Here is a 21,495-nt window from a genome sequence, read left to right as displayed (position 1 = left end):
TCCTGCTGATATTTGCACTTTCTTCTGCTATTTCTGTTTAAAATGAAACTCTTATTTCAGTCTCTTTTGGTTAGAACTCAAGAAGACCTCTCTTAACTTGCTTGAAAATACCAAAGACACCTAAGCAATTTTCAAATTTGTTTGAAGTTACACAGTAGAAATTACTGAGGAAGGGAAACAGACAGACAGACAGGAGGCTGAAGAGATAAGGTGAGTTGTGTAAATCTTATTTCTTTAAGAAAGCCTTGAAAAAAATTAGAAGGAAAAGTTTATATGGTAACTGTTACATAGCTACGTTTATATGATAGATGTTACATTCTCTGTATCTGTGCTAAACACCATTGCAGTGCCAACTGCATGAGTGGCCAAGCTGAAGCCATACTGTTTAGGACTCAAAGCTCAGCCCAAGGAATAAGAAAGGCTTAATATAAATAATTAACAACGTCTTGTTTTCAGGCAAGCTATAACTGATGATGATTTAGCCCAGAAAGTGCACCCTTACCCGTGGCAGCTCAGGAGCTGACTGCCACGCAGCTCAGAGGCCTGTGCAGTGTGATAGTGAGGGTCAGGCAGGGACAGGGACCCTGTCAGCACCCAAGCCAAGCCATCTCCCGCTTTTGCAGCTGTATGCCAGCAGCTCTGGTCATGTGCTGTCAGCAGGAGTGCTTGTATTAGCACAGGATACTCAGGTCTTCGCTGCTTTATGAGCTGAAAGGTCAGCTACACTTGAGCTTCAATCTACCATCCCTTGCCCTCCATTAAGTCAGCTGCCTGAAGCTTAAAGCACAGTTTAGTCTGTGATAGAAACTTATGGGAGTCTGCTCAGGGGCAACACTCAAGCTATACCTCAAGCTAATTCGACAATTCCCATGAGACAGCAGGAGTTTCTTGAGGAAGATACCTGATGCCAAAAATGTGTCTATGCAGTCCAGAATAGCTCTTTATGGTGTCGTAGTAGGAGACTGAAAAATTCATAGGACTAGCCCAGGGATGTCTGTGATGTGGACAAACTGTTTTACTGAGAGGGGCCATGCATTTTGTTATTGGGGAGTAACAAATGAATGTGTAGTGATCGTTCTTATTAATACTAAGAACAACTATATTACTGTAGTTTAAAAAACTTGCTCACCAGCCCTGTGAAAAACTCTAACAAAGAAGTAGACAAGGAGGAGAGAAAGGTGGTGACGCTGTCCCTAAAGAAATAATAGGCTGTTTTAGGTCCTTGGTGACAGCCTAACTAAGCTGCTGGACTTGGCACCAAACAAGGGAAGGGTTGGCACCCAGTCTGGTGAAGGGGACCAACTATTCCAGAAAGTGCTTTTTGTTCAATTCCCAGCCTGCCCTGGGCCATTTGCTTGTGCTGCAGCAGGGCCTCAGATTTGCGCTGTGTTCCTGGGAGCTCCAGGGAACACAACGCTGGGGGCAGGACACCACCTCCCAGACAAGGAGTTTTGGTGCGGTGGGCACTGAGTTACTGTGCAAGCCTTGGCCAAGCTGCCACCAAAGGTGGCGTGGGAGATGTTGCACCCCCATGCTATGCCTCCTTCTCCTGCCTCCTGTTTCTTCTTCTTTCCATTAAAATACACTAGCCTGGTTTTCCAAACAGAGAGCAGGAAAATATTTCTGCTCCTAAGTCTTTCCTAGACTTCTGGCTTTGCACTGAGTTTAGTGAGAACTTAATAGCCTAATGAAAAGACAGAGGCCTAAGTATTTGGTTTGGAACTTCATGTTTGTGAGTTTCTACCAACCACAGTAAAATCTAGTGGGGTTTCATGCTATACATTGCATAGCCATACTGTTCTTGTTAAAGTAATTAAAAGTGTTTGTGCATTAAACAACTAAACAAATTAAAAAAAAAAAAGGTGCTCATCAGCTGTGTTTCAAAAAAATGCAGACACAAAAATGATGCTGTCTACGTCGTTTGGAACAGTCAGGCCTGTTCTATTACATGTCTATACCAGCAGGATATAACAAAGGTAAAGATTTAAGGCAATTTTGACACCTTAAAGCAGAACTGTTAGCACTGCATAGACTTTCAAATCCAAAGAGGATTCAGCCTGCTCACTTACTGCCTTCCACATCTTCAAAGGACCATGACTCTTTTTTAATCTTTCCGCTTTGCTGTGAAGCCATAGGAAGTTATTGACTTTACAGGCAGTTTTAGTACACAATCAAGCAAGAAAAAATGCTGGTGTACTATGAGGCTGAGTTCAAATCTTCATTTCTTTGTGTCACACCCCTCTCTGTGCTGAGGCAGAATTTAAAAGTGCAGAACAGATGGTGAGCTGTTATACAGTGTTTTGTTTTTTGACCCCCTTGTTGAGCCAAGATTCTCTGAAGGCTTTCAGGGATGCTTTGGCTACCTCACACATTTTCCAAATGTAGTTGGAAGAAGTTTTCCACAATAATATTGATTGATTATAATTAGATACACTTTGAACTCTGGATCTGAGCTCTGACATTGCTCTTCTTGGAATAGCTCTGGGGTAAGTGTAGGCTGGAGGTCTGCCAGGGAGTGTGTTTGCTCACTGGTCAGTGTCTCAGTGAAGTGCTGCCTACTTTCCTTTCAGCCCAAGTGTAAGAGCACTTAAATTTCCCGTTGTCTAACGCCAGAAGGTGCTATTAGAACTGATGCTTAAATCACCAACCTCCTTGGAAAAACTTGAAGAGGAACTATGACCTGGTGTTTTTAATGGGTTTTCCCTGAACACCAGGAGCACAGACCTCTGCCCAGTTTCACGGGGGTGAAGAGCTCAAGTTTCTCTGCCCACTGAGAAAGAGATAGACGCTGAAAAGGAATAGAAAGCCAAGAATCCAGAAAGGCAACTGCTGGGACTGTGGCCCCCAGTGAGTACTCCTAGAGGCCCTTCTGCCCACAGTAGGCCTTGACTCAAGGCTGAAGTTGTCCTTCACCATGTCCAGTGTGAGGGAAGGAGGACTTTGTGTCCATCCTCACATTTGCATCTGTATGAAACAAGCTTTCACCAACATCCCTTCCTCAGAAATCCTGAATATTAGCAAACACTTCGGCCTAATGTCCAATTAATGTAGATTCTAAAGTAATGTAAAGTAAGTATGATGAAAAGACTCAAAAATCCCACACCAAACTATGCAAAGATCAGGAATTCAGTTTTGCATCCTGATCCTGACTGTACTTCAGAGATGTAACAAATCAGTTTGCCTGGGTCCTGCAGCTCCTAGGGTGACACTGAACAAACTTTCCTCCCAAGACTACACATGGCATTATTTTTTTCAACTGTATGAGATATCCAGAGGAAGGAATTCAACTGGATATTTTCACTCATTCTTTTATTTGTTTTCTTGTTCTCTTATCACCTGAACGATTCCTTGAATTACACCTTGAAAACCTTCTGTACTATATTGATAGAAGTGCTGCCCTTAGCAGAAGCTTTTGGTGAAGTTTAAATAATAAGACATGAAAGTACATTAACATACTTTAAAGGCATAAGGTCCTAAAAATATACCAGTGATGACAAGTAGTCACTTGTTTTGGATGTCCCAATCTTGGGACATCTAACCTCAAACATTTAGAATTGTCTTGGCTATATAGATGAGCTAGGTGCTCTTGTAAATTTATATAGTGAGAGGTTTTAGAATGGAAATATTTTAAACCCCTCAATATTTTGAAATTCTTGAACTATAGATTTAAGAAATTTATGAATTACATACAGAATAACTGAAAAGTAAGGCTTCTGTTTTATCTAGGTCTTATTTATCATTTGTCTTCTCTATTTAGAAGTCAGGACAAGCAGCTTTAATTACATTTCCAAATGTTTCTAAATTTGGAGGACTTTTGTATACCAGTCAAAACTAATATGAATGAAGGACTAAAAGCCTGTCTGAACATGTTCAATGGATAAAAGTGTTAGTATCACCTGAGCTTTACTTAATGTTGGAGAAAAATCATTGTGAAATTAAAAATAGTCTAATGAAAAGAAAACACTTGGGAAGCACAGATACTTACAGAATCTACTGATGATAGCTCTATTTTCATGGGCTGGAACTATACTATGTCCTCTATAAAAATGAAAAAAAAAAAGCCCTAGTGCTGCAACAAGAAGACAGATTTTTTTTTTTTTTTTTGTATTGTGAGAGCTAAGCACTGCAAAGGGGAAGTTTTTAGAGAAGAAAGTTTAATACACAGCTGAATTGGGCCAAAAGATTTCCTGTCATCCAAAGGACCTTTGGAATCTTATTTTTGGGATTTTCTGACATGCCATGAGAAAGTCAGAGAAAGGGGTTCTGTTAGACCTTTTATTTTCTCTCTCTTGTAGTTTTTCACATTGAATGTGTGAGCCTCAAAGGATTGAATTTGAGGAGGATTTGAATGAGAACAGAATAGTACTTGGCTTTATAAGGTCAAAGAGATTGCATTTAATGAGCTGCAAATTAAAGATTTTGCTGTAAGAGATGGTAATCCAAAATATTGTTTTAAATGCTGTCAGGATGGATGCAGGCTCAGTTGGAATGAGGTAGGAAGCTGTATGGCTGTGATATTGTTACATATTGAGGACAGGGAGCACATGTGAAAACTATGGAACACTGCTAAATGGAGACAAGAGTAGAGTTTCATTGGTCCCACAGAAAATGCTTATTTGTTTACTTGTATTTTTGTAGTTTTTTTATAGACCAGGATATGCTTTCTTTCAAATTAATGATCCTCTGCCTCACATCTTTAAATAGCTAGGATTTCTGGAGTCCAATTGTCAAAAAAATTAAATAATTTTCCCCCTTCATTGAAAGCAGCAGAAGCTAGGAGAGTAATACAATATGCTCGTGTTTGGGTTTCTGATAATTCATCTTAGGATGTCAAAACTTTATCAGCCTTTGCTATCCTGAAGAAAGAGCACAGCTGTGGGCTTCTGCCTTCTTTCTCTGTTAGCCTTGCATCCTAGTGCTTTTCTCACTTGCATCCATGCTACCATCCTCCTGTACCAGGCAGTCAGGGGCGAGCTGGTAAAATTTTGCATTTATTGCTAGAATTCTAGTTTCTCTCTTTTACTTTTCAGTGAGTGACCTGGGGAGAATTCATTTAGTTCAGCTGAGGCATTAGCAGCCTCCTCTCTGACAGCCATTACACTATCATGACCTGTCCTGCACCTCTAACACTGATCTATTCATAGTTCTCATATCAGCATGCTGGGCAGGTTTTTATGCTAAATCATCTTTCTTCACTGGTCCCTACTTATACTGCAGCAAATAAAAAGGCTTAGATTAGTGCAATGGGCAAATGGGTCTCTTTATGTCCTACCGTCTCAATGTGATTTTCTGAGTGAATTAAATGGATGGACTAGCAAGGCTGGCCCTGAGACAGACACATGCTGTGGGCAAGCTATCCTACAGAGGGAACCTTACTCTGCCAGATTGTTTGGTGTTTTGTGATATTGCCTAAGTGAGGTCAATGAAATAACTTCCACTGCTGATGGTGAGCAGTGTTTGAACATAAGGCACCAGAGTAAATGATCACTTAAGCCAGCGGCCATCCCGAGAGCAGCCTGGCCAAAACTCCCAGTACAGGGGTGGGCAGATCCTCAGTGAGGCACGGGCCTGGTTATCCCATGTGGTCTGTGGAAGCAGAGATTCTACGGGCACAAGCCTCGGCCAGGGAGCGCAGGCTGCAGCAGCTGCGCCGGCAGGGGACAGCAAGTCAGCCCCGCCTCCGAGCAGCTTACCAGGATGAGCAAGGAAACAACAGATGGAGACAGGCAGACGGAGGAACACCAGGAAACACAGAAAATATTAGTCAGCATCATAGGCAGTGACCTCAGCATACCAGAGGTCTAAATGTTGTCAAGTCTTTTGTAGGCAGCCCAAAACCAGAGGGCTTTAAAGATAATGCTGAAGGGAAATAATGAATTGTTTCATAGAAATTTACAGACAGTGGCTCTTGAGCATCTGGGAGAGTGGAAGACAAAACATAAGTGTGTTTGAAAATTTATTCCAAGAACCTTTCAAGCTGCCTAGTGGAAGATTTTATGGGTGGGAACCTTTTAAGAGGATTACTCTTGGTCCAGGGTATGAAGAGATGGTAGACAGCCTGGAAATAACCCAAGAAAACCTTCTTCTAAAAATGAAAGAAATTACCTTTAAAACATTGGTCTGGATAGATATGGGTGAAGAAAATGCTACATGTGAGGGCTAAAGAAAAAGAAGATACACTTCTTGGAAATACTGAAAGAAAAGGGAAAGGAAGGCATTATAGGACTTACTGGTGAAAAAACAGGGAGGACTGCTGTGTGCACAGATGGAAGGTACCACCCGAGCAGCCCAGTGTTTCTTCTGGCACAGATAGTTCAGATCACAAACCCACTCTCTTGTTTTAATGAGAAGGGAAAGAAAGTAAGATATATCTATATAAAACCCAGCAAGAGTTAATGTCCTGTCTGAGTAAAAGAGAAGAAGATCTCCAAGAAATGTCACAGCTGACAATTTTCCTCATGGGCTGAAAAAGAATTGGAAGTCCCAGAAAAAGTGGGTGACAGGGTGAATTTCTGAAGCACTGGTGGATGATATTGAAAGAGACCTGAAAATGGTGGAGAACAAGACCAGAGCTTGGCGAATTTAAGCAAAGAGGGTAGACTGAAGTAGGCAGTAGGAACACAGAGGAAGAGAAGAAAAAATAACTCATTGGCAGCCCCATTCAAAGGAGGAAGAGTGGGGAAAGAGGAACAGCTAGAAGTGGAATAAGATAAGATCTTCACAAGGAGTGAAGGAGGAGAGGCTGTCGGCAAAGCAGCATTAGACTTGGAGAAATCCTTGTTTGTGTGAGAGTTACAATCTAGACGGACTGAAATTTGGAAGATAAAGAAGAGATGCACTCCAGGAACAGCAGTGGCTGGAGGTGATGAGAGAGAAGAGCAACAGATATGAGATGAGGGATGACAGAATGGAAAAAACTAAGAGCAGTGGTGGCATGTGAGAGTGGGGAGTGAGGGTAGGCAAGCACTGCGGATGGGTGTGTGGGCAGGCAATTAAACCAGTGCATCTTCTGATTCAGTTTCAGTTTGGATTCTGTGGCAACAGAAACCATTCTGGTTTGACACTGTTTTGAGCTTGATAACATTTCAAAATACTTGTGCAGGCTCAGCTCCTAGTCAAGAAAAGTAAAATATTCAAATAAATTTATTGCTAGTTGTAGTTCAGCTTCCTGGAGGTAAAAATTGATGTGATACTCCAAAAAGATGGTGTTAGAGAAGGGTGGTGATAATACAAACGGGGAAATGTAGGCAATGGAGGGAGAGGGATAAAAATGGAAAGGAGAGGAGGAAGAGACTGAGATGACATCCTTGGGTGGTAGCAAATAGATTAAGTTAAAAAAGAAGGAAGATAAAAAAAGCCTTTAAAAATGTACTGTGAAGATTTAAGATAGATAATGTTTGGGGAAAAATCCATTCACAAAGAATGCAAGGGATGTATGCACCTTTTATGCAGCCAAGTAAAATGCAAAACAATGGAGCTGAAAATCAAGTCTGAGAAAAACAGAAAAGCAACTGCTGGAAGAACTGTTAAATAGAAGAGCACAAAAAAGCAAATGTCATCATAGATAAAGTCACAAAGGTAAAAGTGACAGAGTTGCTAGTTCAAGCAAGCACAGGCTCTTATTTTTACATATTTTGTAATTTAATAGGACCTAATGATGTCTCAAACTCAAAACAATTCAGGTAATTCAAAGCTAAGACTTTGAAGACTGTAGGAATACAGTATATACATACATTCTCCGAAGCATTCCTTTGGCAGGGAGCCTGGAAAACCCTGGTGTTTTGTGAATGCTCACATGTAACAGTGCACTGCCAAAATTTCAACAAGATGGTCTGACACAAATTTTCCAGTGAATTGATGGCACACCTAGCTGGCAGGCAGGATTGGTTGGAAAAGAGAAATTACTTTCAACAGGGAATTCTGAAAAAACCATCCCAAACACCTCAAACCCAACACCTTTTACTCAGATTTTTTCGCAATTTAAGCAAGCAAACAAAATCTTGAACCAAGGCCTAAAGTGCTTGGGGATTTTGAGAAATGAATTTTGCTTATGTTCCCAGTTTTTATTAATGTGGGTGTGAGTGGTGTTTCCCTGATGCTCCTGAAACATGTGATGAAGGAAATCTTAAGTCTGAAAACCAGATGAGCTTTTGATATTTCAGGGTTTTGACTTATTTCTATTCTTTTTATTTACTGTCTTGAAAATTTTTGTTTAAAAGTTCAAGCATTCAACTGAATTATGGCCACGGATATGTTTTGCAAGCCCTGTGTTTCAGAGGAAGGGTAGGGGTAGATGATAAAGCAGAAGAGGCTTTTGTGGGGTTAGAGAGAAACTGGCTCTTGGAGGGAGCACAGGACAGCTTGTGAAGGAGCTGCTGTAAATTATTTTCAATTTTAAATCTATAGGATTTGGTTGTCTTGTTACCAAATGTCTGAAATATTGGAATATTGTGAGATATTTTGAGCCAGCAGCTATGTTTGGCATGTCAGAAATCTTCATTAGACAAGACAGAGATTTATAAGTTCAGCTGGATATAGACATTTTATTATAATATAAGCATTAGGAAAAAATACTATGCATGGTTGATTTGACTGGGCTACCACAGTGGAATGAAAGGTTCTTTTCTCCTACTGGCTTTAGAAAAGCAAGAAAATTGTGTAGCTCTCTTTCCTAATTCCCTCACTGTGGCTACTTACTTAATTCGTCAAAAGATGTTGCAGGCTCAAGAGCCACCTGCATGCCCTTGCAAGGCAGATTCCTGTTCATTTCTTCTGAAGAACAGTAAAGAAGTGTCTGAAAAACAGGGCCTCCCATGAGAGTATGGTCTGATGGAGGCACCAGTAGCTGTGAGACTGGCTGCAAAGGCAGTGTCATGGAGAAGAGAGCTGAGGGACATCTCTCTCTGGTAAATATGAGGTGGAGAGGTAGTAGCAAGCTGGAGGCTGGAGCATCACTTCTGAAGGGTAATGTAAATGCTTTGAGGAGACTGTAGAGCTTAGTGGAGTCAAGACTGAAAAGCTATTCATATTTTCATGCTATAAATAATGTAGAATATTTAACAATGCCTTAATATTGATGTTGGTAGCATGGTGGTAAGCATTACTTAGCAAGTCAATGAGAATAGTGTCAGACAAAGAGGTAGAAATCTTTTATCATAGATATATAATAATATTTTGCTATCACCGTTGAGGGCTCTTGCTAGCCTCTAGAAGACAAGTTATTTTCCATGCTGATTTCCTCAGGATTAGTGTCAAGTATTGTTATTGTCTTGTATCTCTGCATATACTTAGGCAAGTAGATGTGTTAATACAGTATTACATTGTATTGTTTAAAAATGTATAGAGATGCCATCTGGTCCAGCTGCTGTGTGGGCCAGTAACTGTTGTATTGCTTTATTTATATCATTCTGGGACATGCTTGCTTTTAGAATTTGCTAATAACATTTGAGAATGAAAAGATTTATCTCTCTAGAAATGGAACAGGATAGGATTCCTTGGATAGGAACTGGGTGCTGAAATTTGGAAACGTTCATTTTCTATGTTGATGTCATGTTCTGTTTAGGACCTTGGGCTTGAAAGCTCCCTCAGAAGTTCTGTGTTTGTGTATTATTTTGATAATATTGTCTTCAGTTTAGTTCTAATGTGATTGGCCTTTTGCTTTCAAGATATTTGACTACCACATTAAGAGAAATTATGATTTCCTTTATAGTACAAATCAGTATTTTTGGGCTTGTATGTGCATATTTCAGAACTATAAGTGTAAACACATTCATTCACATAACATACATGACTGACCTGGTCCCGTATAGCTGCTTGTGGTGTATCCATCCTGACAGTCTGTGTCTTCTTGCAGTGCAAAGGCAAATGGAGGCCAAAGAGAAACAGCTGAAGGAGGAGTCAAGGGAGCTGGGTATTGATTACTGCAGAACTATTAAGCAGGGCCAAATCATTTAATCTGTTCCCCTTTTCAGTAGCCTTCACCTTGTTCAGCTGGACTGTAAACTGAGGCAACTCTCCCATCATGCTGTTTTATGTCACAAGATCCCGATCTCAGGTAGGGCCTCTGGCACTATCACATTCTAGATAATTAAATATACCTCATGCTTTAAAATTGTTTCCAATCAAATTTTGTGTTCAAGAATTATTCTTTTTTAATTCACGCTGTATGTGGGATAATAATTACTTACAATTATACTTGATATTATTCCTCCAGAAGACAAGGGGTTCTGTTGGTGTCACAGAGCTCGTTTAGCTGTTCTATATTAGCTTTTTGTGAGAATTTTAAGGAAAGGATGATTTGGAATGTAAATATGAAACCCTCATTTTAAGGTAGGAGATTTTGATATGAGGTCAGCTGTCCTGCATGGGCAGGGATGTAAGCGCAACTCCAGTGACATCTATTAGAGATGAGCTATCTCTGTCAACGAACCATCTCCTTCCATCTTCCTTTCCTTTCTCTACTCCAGAGTAAAATGGAATTTGAACTTCAGAAAGGACCTGACAGTTCTTCTGTGGTGTAAGAACAAAGCTGTAAGAACAAAGAGAGTCTTTATTAACACATACAAGAGCTACCAAACATCAGTCGATTATGATTGTTTTTATAGGAAAGTAAGGATCAAGTACTTTCCCTGCACAGCTGCAGTGGTGTCCTGAGATAAACCAAATACTCTGTACTTTAGCTGAGGTGCTCATTGTGTCAGTAGTTCCTTTGAGACCTGAGGGCCTGAAAATACCCAGACATTGCCCCATGTGCTGTGCAAGACACTCATTTGGAAGACTAGGATTGGCTGATATGAAGAGGGCTACAGTCCTGCCCAAACACAGGTGAGAAGGGTTGTGCAGCAATTAAAATGCAAAATTTTTCACCTACAAATTACAGAGTGGAGCCAGTTATGTTGCACCACTGTCTACCTACAGGTAGATGAAATCTGACACAGCTGGACTCTACCGAGTGTATTATAACTTCTTTTTCAGTTTTACAGTGCTGTTTTCTTTATTTTAACAATAAAATGTAAATTGTTCCTAGTGTAAGGTGACTCCAACTCTACCGGACACCTTTTTTGCCTAAAACTGGTGTAATAGAGCCTCTTGTTTTTCAAAAACAAACAAACTTAATTTATTCTGTGGGCGTACAAAAGTATTGTTCAGCTAGCTGATAGACAAAGTGCTGATTCAGTGGGTCTGCAGAAGATGATTCGGGAAGAATATATGGATCACATTAAACCAGTAGAAGACAAATTGAATCTGAGCTAAGGCTGATGGAATAGGCTTGCAAGAGGATATTCAGATTCAAACAGAGACATTAAAGAACTGAGGTGTTTATTACCCACATGGTTTGTCTTATGGCATACATGATCGATGGAAGGTAATGAATGTTACTAAGCATCAGGTGAAGAGTCATTGAAGAAGGCTTCCTCTGCAGATGTCTTGACTGTATGAAACCAAAAGCCAGTGTTGTTTTCTTCCCTGTTAATATGGACTGGATTCTTGTGGAAAAGAGGGTTGCAATGCTCCCAAGTGCAAGGTACACAGCCCCAGACAGGAGGATACACCTCTATGGATCTCACATTTCATGGGCACAACATAATGAAGGAGAAAATAAAAAGGGTTGCAGACCAGGGGAGACACAAGACAGATCTAATCCTGGACAGTGGTGTGTGTCTGACAATCTGCTAGAAATTGGTGAACAGAAATAAGAAACTAATTTTCATTCAACTACAAATAGTAACAATCCATAGCCTCATTATGTAGCCCAGCTGGTTTTAGAGTCTTTAGTCCAGTCTGGTCTGGGTTAGGAGGTGGGAAGAGAAAGAGAAAAGAAAATATTCCCACATATCTAGCATCTGTTGAAACTTCGGAAATGCCTGAGCAGACAAGCATGTTGTCCTGAGAGATTGCTAGGTGTGCAATAGCTAATGAAAACTTTACTTCATGGCTTTTAAAGTCTACAGATGTCATTGTTTCCAATCCAAACATCTCCAGGAAAGACTTGCAAAACTGTCAATGTCATACTCCATTAATAGACAGAAGAAGAGAAAAGTATCTTATTCTGAGCTAACATCCTCAGCCCCTTTGTATTTCTCCTCATTTCAAGCATGTCACCTAGTGATGAAAATGTGGCTTATATCTGAATCAAAGAATTGCAGAAGAGAGCTTTGGAAAGCAATGAACTCAGATGTACTCAAGATGTTCAGACAACACTGGCCCTTTTTTCTCCATCTTTTAGGTTTCAGACTAATAGGAATGCTTGCATTTTCTAAAAGTATGGGGGTTTTGGACAGAGATGGAAGTGGGGGATGACAATATTAGCAGACCTGTGGCTTCTCAGAGTGGAAAAATTTCAATGTTTTGGGGATATATTTTTATTTTTTAAGAAAATATCCACTCTATAAATTGCATGGGTTTTTAGTAGAGACCCAATTCTTACATTGTTCTTTTTATTTGTGCTTGAGAAGAATTCCCTTTAGTGTGATTAAGGAATAATTGGATTAACTTTGTATTGTGGTAAATAGCATGGCACTCTTTTCATGGAGTTTCTGGTTCTGCAATTACATTTCTGCAGCACTGTCTAGCAGTCATGAAAGATTAGCTGTGTTTTCTTCTTCTGCCACACAGTTCTCTAATCTGTCTGGAACAAAAATAGATCAAGAAGTGTGGCTTTGTAGATTGTATCAAATACTTCTGTGTGTTGCTTTGTGACTGTTGGGTCATTCTTGGATACATAGGGTTGACATATATCTCTATAAGAATTATTTCCGGAAATATGTACTGTGCACTGTCACAGGGGTGTTCTCTTTCTTCCTTTTAAGTTCAAATTTCATAATTAGAACGAGATGAACAATAGCATCCTCTCACAGAAGAATAAAGATGTGCTCAACTCCTTTTCTACTGCCTTTGAAAGTTGAATAAATGGGTATTTTCTGCAGCCTTGCTTAATCTTCTGTTCCTCTTCACACCTTGCTCCATTTTTGAGTATTTCAATAGGGATGCGTGAACAGCTTAGATAAGAGTCAATTCCAGAAAGAACTTCAAAAGAAAAAGGATGAGGCTAGGCAGCCTGGTGAATTCCTTTGGAAAACAAAATGCAGTTGTATTTGAGAAGGTATTGGTAGTGGCCTTTGTTTTGTTATAATTTTACTTTTCCTGTGTATGCACCTTCCTTCCTTGCTTCCCTGTTTTGTCCCTTTTCCTTGCCCCTTCCTTCCCTTTCCTTCCTTTCCTTTCCCTCCCTTCCCTTCCCTCCCCTCCAAGAAGGTGCACGATACTTTAGGATCATGCATCTGTGACAAAAGAAGATGTTTCCCTTCTATCTGAGGTCTATGCATGTTCAGAAGGGTACAAGCTTGCACATTACTTACACAGTTGTTTCCATTTGGGGGCATGGGGGATTTAGCAGAGTGACTCTTGTTTCTGTTAATGGGATTTTTTCAGCTAAAGTCTTGTGCAAGCCAAACCTTTTCAAAAGAGAGACTTTCTTTAGAAGTACAGATAGACCTGGTTAAAGATTCTTTTTGTGAGATATAAGGCAAGATCTTAGAGCGTATCTAACAATTAAAGATTGTGAACACCTTTTCACCAGTGAAAAGTCTTAATCTCACCATTATAGCCATATTTCCATTTGGCAAATTACTTCCCGCTGTGTAAAAGTCTTCCTATAATTTCACTTAAAGGTATTTTTTATGCTTGTCTAAAATGACTATGAAATGTTATTGCATGATTTTTAAAGCTGAGCTCCTCAATTATCTAAAAAAAATATTTGCCAAGTGAATGTTTTTATTAAAATCGTCATTACCCATCAAGTGATTTACTCCATGAACAGTATTTGCAGAGCTATGCAGCTGGTTGATTACTACAGAAAGAAAAATTACTGTAATAGATTAGTTGAGAAAAAAAGGTAAAAATTAATTAAGATAATGTATATGTTGGATAATATTTGTCCAGCTGTTGTTCAAAGGCTATCAACTTTCATTTTGGTGGGCTTGCATACTGGTAAAGCAATTCTTCTGTAAACAGTTTTGAGTTTATTCTGTGATCTGCCATCCCTGCTTGAAAAATGCTGTATAAATGATCATTATAATGATTGTAAATCAAACCCTATTTTAATTAGGAGTGAAATATAATGGCATTTGAACAAGTAGGGCAGTGGGGCTCTAGATGAATCGAATATCACGTAGTCTGATGTGTGGACTTTGAGATAAAGGCTAAGTTGTTCGGAATCTGGGAATAATGTCTGGCTTCTGGATGCAATTGTTTGCTTGTTCTTTTGTAAAGATGCTACGTTTCTCCAAAACTAGGGATAGTGCAAATGCAAATTATTGCAAGAAATTTGTCGAGTTCAGTAGACAATATTCCCAACCACTGCATATCTCAAGACTTATGAGTTGTTTTGTTGCATTGTCCACAGTATAAATTAGATTATAAGACTTTTGTTCGCTCTGTCCTAAAACATGCTATATGACTTATTTTATCACCATTAAATAGTGTAGTAATAGAGAAAGATTTTGCTCTGAGTCTTCAGGAGTTTTACCAATTACAGGTGAGTAGAAATTAGAATGTACCTGGACATTATTTTATGTAAATTTAAGCTTACTACCATTTTTTTATCTTTAAAAAATCAAAGTACTCAGCACCTTCAGGGCTCATAGCCCTGAACATAACAAATACCTCAGACATATAAGCTGAAACATTTTTAAATTGTTGAAATTTTTGAATTAACACAGAGACTAGTGTTTCCTATTCTGTGATCTTCTCTTCCTTCAGTCTTTTGAAGGAGAGAGGAGAAACATTTGGGAAAATTTTTTTAAACCTAAATGGGCAAAGGTGAAAAAAAGGTAAAGGTGAAAGTAAAAAGAACTAGTGGAGAGGAGGGAAAAAAGAATAATTGCACACACAATTTTCAGGTCTTTTTCTTTTCTTAGAAACTTGTTTGAAACAATTGACCTGAAATAATGGTGAGGTGATTAAATTGAGAGATGCTGCAGACATTAATGTCTGTTTGCATTAAAGGGGAATGATTCAGAGCCCTTACAAATATGTGGGTAATCAGAAGAGGAATGGCTGAATTTCAGGGTTGATAAATGCAAGCTGGTACACATTCAAAATGCTCACAGGCAGTGCTGGATTCACGAACATCACTTGGATAAAAGAGCAGGGAATTATGGTAGACAGCCCCGTAAAACATCTGCTTAGTGTGATGTGATATCTGGAAATGCAAATAAAACTTTAGAGCAATACAGAGAAATGTAAAATCTACAGTATGTGTCAGTGGCATGTTCTCAGCTAGGCTATTGCATTCATTTGTTGTCATTCCGTGTGAGAAAGGTAACAGAAGAAGCTTAGACGCATGAAATATGGGCAAAGCAAATTTATAAAACACTAACAAATTAACAGAAAAGATGAAAATACAAAAATATTTTTAAAGGAAGACAGTCTTTCAAACTACACCTTGTGGCGAGACTTTTGGAATAAAAGTTGTGTTAAAAGAAAGAGAACGCCTGATCAGCTGGCTGACGGCGGCAGTGGTCGCAAACTGAGGCATCTCAGTGAATGAATGCTTTGCCAAGGGGAGTATAAGGGTGGTTACCAGTCCTCGGGTACTGATGAAGCCTCTGTTTCTTCTTTTCAAAACAAAACAAAAAAAGCAACAAATAATAAAGGACCTCCAATGCAAATATAATTCTCTTGTTGTTTTTCCCTGTGTTTTACAGGAGATGGTTCTCCTAAAACATCACAGCATTCAGCTTGCTGGAGGCTGGGGCAAAACCATAGCAAGACGTACTCTTTCTCCTTTAGACTGATGGGAACCTGATGAAGAACATTTTTCATAAATCTCCCAGCGTCCCTCATCCCTTATGTGCAGATGTCAGAAAAATTAAGGGCTAAAATATCTTCCTATGAAAATAGAGGATTTTTAGAGTGAAGGTTTTGTTTCCCTCCACTTATCCTTGGACTTGATCCCACTTCATCTGATTGCAGTTATGTGTTTTCAGATGACTGAAATAGGAGTAAATTCTGTCTGTTGAATAAAACTTTTCCATCAATGTGAAATTCTCTAATGACAGAACTTCACAGAATTATATGAGAAAATTTAATTCCAAATCAGTGAACTCAATCAGCCTGTTGTTTGTCCCCTCTCCTGATAGTAAAGGGCTGAAAGATTTGTATGTGATGTTTAGTCTTGCATTTGGTAACTCATTTCCCTTCTGTATGGAAATAACTGTAATGGTTTGTGTGTTTATTTAGCTCATGGCTAACATAGTTGCCTTAGCATCTCCAACCTTTTATAGGGATGACAGTATCTTCTCAAGCATTGAAATGTTAATTCATGTGTGATACCAGGTACTAACATGAGATAGAGTTGATGTGTAGAATTTTCTGACACCCTTGTTCCTGCCTGGAGTTACAAACTCTTTCTCCAAGGGCCTGACATAGCAATACACCCGAGAATATTTCAGAATTTCTAGCATGAAATATGAAACTTCTGTATTTGAATGATGTCTTCCAAAGATTCAAGTCTGGTGACATGAAAGCTTATGTCCCCAAAATTAGGACATACTGAAACACAGTACAGCAATATTCAAACACAATAGCAGCAATTTTCAAAATTTATTAGGAATAACCATTTAGGGAGTAAAGGTTTTTGAAAGGTCTTTCCCTCAGCCTGAAAGCATCCAAACCCATCACACCCTGGTGAAGGGTATGAAATAAGGTAGCTCAATTCAAAACAGAAGAGGTATGAAAAGAATGGGAAGAACCAGGATGTGAGAGGTGGGGTTTTTGTTTGTTTGGGATTTTTGGTTTTTGAGGTGTTTTGGTTTTAGACATTTGTTTGGAATTTTTTTGTAAGTGATGTGTGTTTGTTTGTTTTGGTTGAGTTTTTGTTTGGTTGGGTTTTTTACCCTCCATTTTGGGCATATATTTGCTAGGATAAAATCAGTTTACTGAACACAAAGATAGAAGAACTGCTTGTGCACCAGCCATTCTAATATTGAACAGTTCTCAAAAGTAGGTCTCTGGTAGATGATATCTTTTTATACACTCTGATTTTCTATGGCACAACTACAGAATCATTGTCTCTCTAGGCTACTGCTTTATCACTAGCACATTAATCCTGCCAAATGCCTGTTATATATTGTGCCATGGAAACTCTGATGAGAGAAAACACAGTGAGCACAACTTTTTGCATCCTTTTTCCAAGCTCTTGACCCTGGTAGCCTATGAGTTAGTTGGAATGATTGAAGCATGCAGGTAAGAAAATAGAGATTCTGAGCACCTCCTGAGGGCTGGCAGTAAGACACACAATCTTTTATTTTCTGTTAAAATCCAGCCTATTGTAGTTTTCTTACAAGCTACTAAATAAGTGGTGATATAGGGAAGATACAAAACCCATTTATCAAGATTCATGCATGTAATTTCCTCAAAAACTGCTAAACTAGGAGAGAAGCCTTCTGTACCCAGTCTATAATGAGCCTTGTGATAGAATGGTCAAGGAGAGGGTGATGGAGTCACCAGAGAAGAGGGTGCAGCTCAGATGTCACTCTTTGGGTTCCAGTTTTTTTCTCTCAGTCACATCAGATGGACAGAGGTTATTTTGTCCTGTCCATATTACCTTCTCACACTATTCAGTGAAGCTGCAGTGGCTGGATAGCTGTGTGGCCACACTGTGTGGTGCTGCCACTAGTGAAGAGAGCAGCTGGTCCCCAACCTGGGGCTCAGTCCAGTACATAAAATGCCACGGGTTTACAAACAGAGGTTCTGTTGCCTGTTTGCCGTGGTGACAAAAAGTCTCGAATTTATTTTACACGCACACAGACACACAGACACAGACACAAACATACAGATCCTCTTCAGTAAGGAGGTGCTTGAGGAAACAGCTGTGGGGCTGTCAGGAGTCCCTTACAGCCAAACTGAAAGATGGGTAGATGTTTTCTCTGCTTCTGAGGATGCTTGCTCTCCTTTACAGCCAAACTGAAAGATGGGTAGATGTTTTCTTTGCTTCTGAGGATGCTTGCTCTCTCTGAATCCTGCTAAATCTTCCTGTCTTATAAAGAACATTCTCCCTTGAGACCATAAAGACACTTCAGAGAGTGCTTTCCTCCCCCCGCTTTTCAATGCAGTACGTTTCACCAAGGAAGAGGAATTTTCTAAAGACCTTCTCTCCTTTTACATTCAAATTGCACAGCAGTTGAACTGTGAGCTATGCTAGCAATATAGACAGTGTAGATTTGCTTTCAGATAGAAAGTAGAGCTTTCCATCAAAAACATTTTGTTTATTTGTCAAGTGTAATTGCCCCTTCCTTGCCTAGGGTTATGAGAAAATACTTTTGTTTAAATGGGGAGTCAAATGAATAGTTTCCATGGCCCTTAACTCACAGAATTCCAGTTTAAGGTTTAGCACAAATGTAGAGACAAAGTGGTGTTTGCTGAATTCCCCTTGTTAAAACATTGGCAGCTCATCACAAATTCAGGAAGATGCCAGATGTCTAACTTAGTGTAAAAACACAATGAGTCTGAGAACTATGGATAATTTCCAGCATGAGTTCTTAGATACTGAGATTATATTATTAGTAGTATTATTATCATCATCATCACTACTACTACTATTAGTTATGATTTATTTTTTATTAAAGCATACATTTAAAAATCAGAAATAAAGGTACAGAGGCAAGCTTGAAACAGAGGTTATCTTCCCCTACTGGTATTTTCCCATTTAAAACCAGCCCACGGTGATTGTTATATCCCTTCAAAAGTCAGTGATGCACTTTGTGCTTCTGGCAAGTGGCATTCCCGTTCATACACGATCTGAAAGGCAGATCTGAATTCAGACCCTCACTTTTTACGTTTTGCACAAATACAGCTTCAGTTTCCTCCCACATGGGAAAAATCATGTTTTGGTGAAACTGACCCTGTAGCATTTCTTGTGGGTGATACCCACTGACGAGGACACTGGGTATTAACCCAAGGATGAAAGAAAGGCAAAGCGCAGTTACACTCTGGGTGATTTTTTTTTGTTCAGTTATTGCCTGTCAAGGTAGTTGTAACCAATGTAAGCACGAGCAATCTCAGGACTGACAGGTTTTTCCGAGATCAAGGTGATGTTATTCTACCACTGACTCTTTGATCAGGGTCTGATACCACTGAACTTCAACCTCACTCAAGGGAATATGTAAACGTTTCGCTACTGAATCTGAGTGTGGTCAGGAAAACAGATCTTGCAAATTGGTGTGTATATCTAGCTATATCTGCACTGAGAATATAAAGAGTATATCTGCTCTAAAAGGTAAACTTGGGGAATTTTCAATTATGGAAATGCTATAAAATAACACATAAAATTGGGAAATGCTTTGAAATGGGCTGACACAAACTACATAATGCTTCAAGTCTGGCTGGGTTACTCCAGACAGAATTCTTTTGTCTCATATTTACAGAACCCAGACTAGAAGAAAAAATAATTATCAATAATTTATTGCAGATTTTACTTTTTCGCTTCTTCGTACTGGATATTACCTTTTTGGCTGCCAGCTAGGTAACTGAGAGCTAATATTTTGGCTAGTTAAGCCATTCTGCCTGTGAATGTGCTTATTCTATTAATGGGTCTATAGTGAACAGAGTAAGACACCTGCAGCTTTAAGAGACTTACTAGTTTTCCTTTAGAGAAGGAAAAGGGACTCTGGTAATGTCATTAATGTGATTTTCACTGATTTTTTTTTTTTTACACTATTATTTTAAATGGTCTATGTCTGACTTTTGAGAGAGGCTCCAAATTGTGCAGCAAAGCCTATGAAAACTGAGCACAGAAAGTTGGTTGACATTACTGTTGCCTACTCGTACCTCAAAAGGTTATGGTTTTTTCCCAGCTCCAGTACTTCCAGACCTGTATTTGGAAAAGTCTCTGATGCTTTTGTGTGGTGCAATGGTCACACCCAGTGGCCAGTTGGGTTAATCACATATGTGTATTCCCTATGGATATCTGAGGCAGTTTGTTACAGGAATTTCTTCTTATACACTATGACAGCTTGGAATCTAACTCGATAGCAGGAAAACAATATATGTCCACCTTCACCTCAAGGTTTGTTCCCAAAAGACCCTGGCTGATCAAAAAGAAGGTCTGGACCATTCATGAAATGAATAGCAAAGAGGTGATGAATACCCCATGGAGACATTCTTAAAATTAGGACCTTTGTCTCTAATGAGCTGGTGTTTTAAAAGAATGATTCAAGGACAGGCTGAAATAAAAAACCTGTACTTTTCTTTAGTTTAAATTCAGCTTTTTTTTAACTGTGGAAAGCCTGAAACATTTCCCTGATTCTTCTTTTTTTGGCATTATCAAGGTAATTTGAAAAAAAAGACCATTTTTCTTTTCCATAAATGAAAAATGTATGGAAGCACCATGGGTAAATCAAAAGAGGTGCATACATATAACCCCCCTCCCTCTCCTCCCAGTCTAACTATAGCATCTGCTATTAGCATCACAATGACACTAATGTTTTCTTTCTCCCAATGTAGACCATTTTGTCAAGGTCCCTGTTTTCAATTAGTGTCAGCAAATGACACATGGGTGGGAATGCTACAGGCATGTTCGGTGGAGGTAGCACTGCGGTCGCTGATTTTGGGGCGGGGGATGGGAGAGCCAAGTTGCAATGGGAAATAAAGGGAGGAACTACCCTTCATATAAAGCCTTGCCTTAATGCTCCCAAGGACACATATATTAGTTCCCTTGCCCATATCACACTTGTGCAAGTGGTCTCCTCCAAAGCCCTGCATGGCATGGTAGGGTTTATTTACACAGTGTCGACCCAAATAACAACCAAATCACAGAATTACAGAATCATTTAGGTTGGAAAAGACCTCAAAGATAATCAAGTGCAATATTTCACCAATCACCACCTTGTTAAATAGACAGGGCAGTAAGTGTCACACCCAGTTTCTTGAGCACCTCTGGGGACAGTGACCTCCCTGGGCAGTCCATTCCAATGCTTAACAATCCTTTCCAAGAAAAATTCCTCCTAATGTCCAACCTGAACCTCCCCTGTCTCAGCCTGGGGCTATGTCCCCTCATCATGTCACTGGTTCCCTGGGAGACGAGGCTAATCCCTGCCTGGCAACGACTTCCTTTAACATAGTTCTGTAGAGTGGTAAGGTCTCCTCTGAGCGTCCTCTGCTCCAGGCTAAACACCCCCGGCTCCCTCAGCTGTTCCTCACAGGACTTGTGCTCCAGACCCTTCACCAGCTTCACTGGCCTTCTCTGGACTTGCTGCAGCATCTCAACATCCTTGAAGTGAGGGGTCCAGAACCAGATGCAGTACTTGATCTACAGCCTCACCAGTGCTGCATACAGAGAGAATAGTGAAATATTTATTTGAATAATTTTTAATTGATGAATCTTCATTACTTAATTTTGCCAGTCTCCCCCCAAACATTTTAAAACATTGCCTCAAAGCCATAAATGAGTGGGATTTTTTTGCAGCTTCTTACAGGTACTCTCACCTTGTTTAG

Source organism: Corvus brachyrhynchos, unplaced genomic scaffold, assembly GCF_000691975.1.
Source record: "Corvus brachyrhynchos isolate BGI_N302 unplaced genomic scaffold, ASM69197v1 scaffold14, whole genome shotgun sequence".
Lineage (NCBI taxonomy): Eukaryota > Metazoa > Chordata > Aves > Passeriformes > Corvidae > Corvus > Corvus brachyrhynchos.
Note: the sequence above shows the minus strand (reverse complement) of the source record.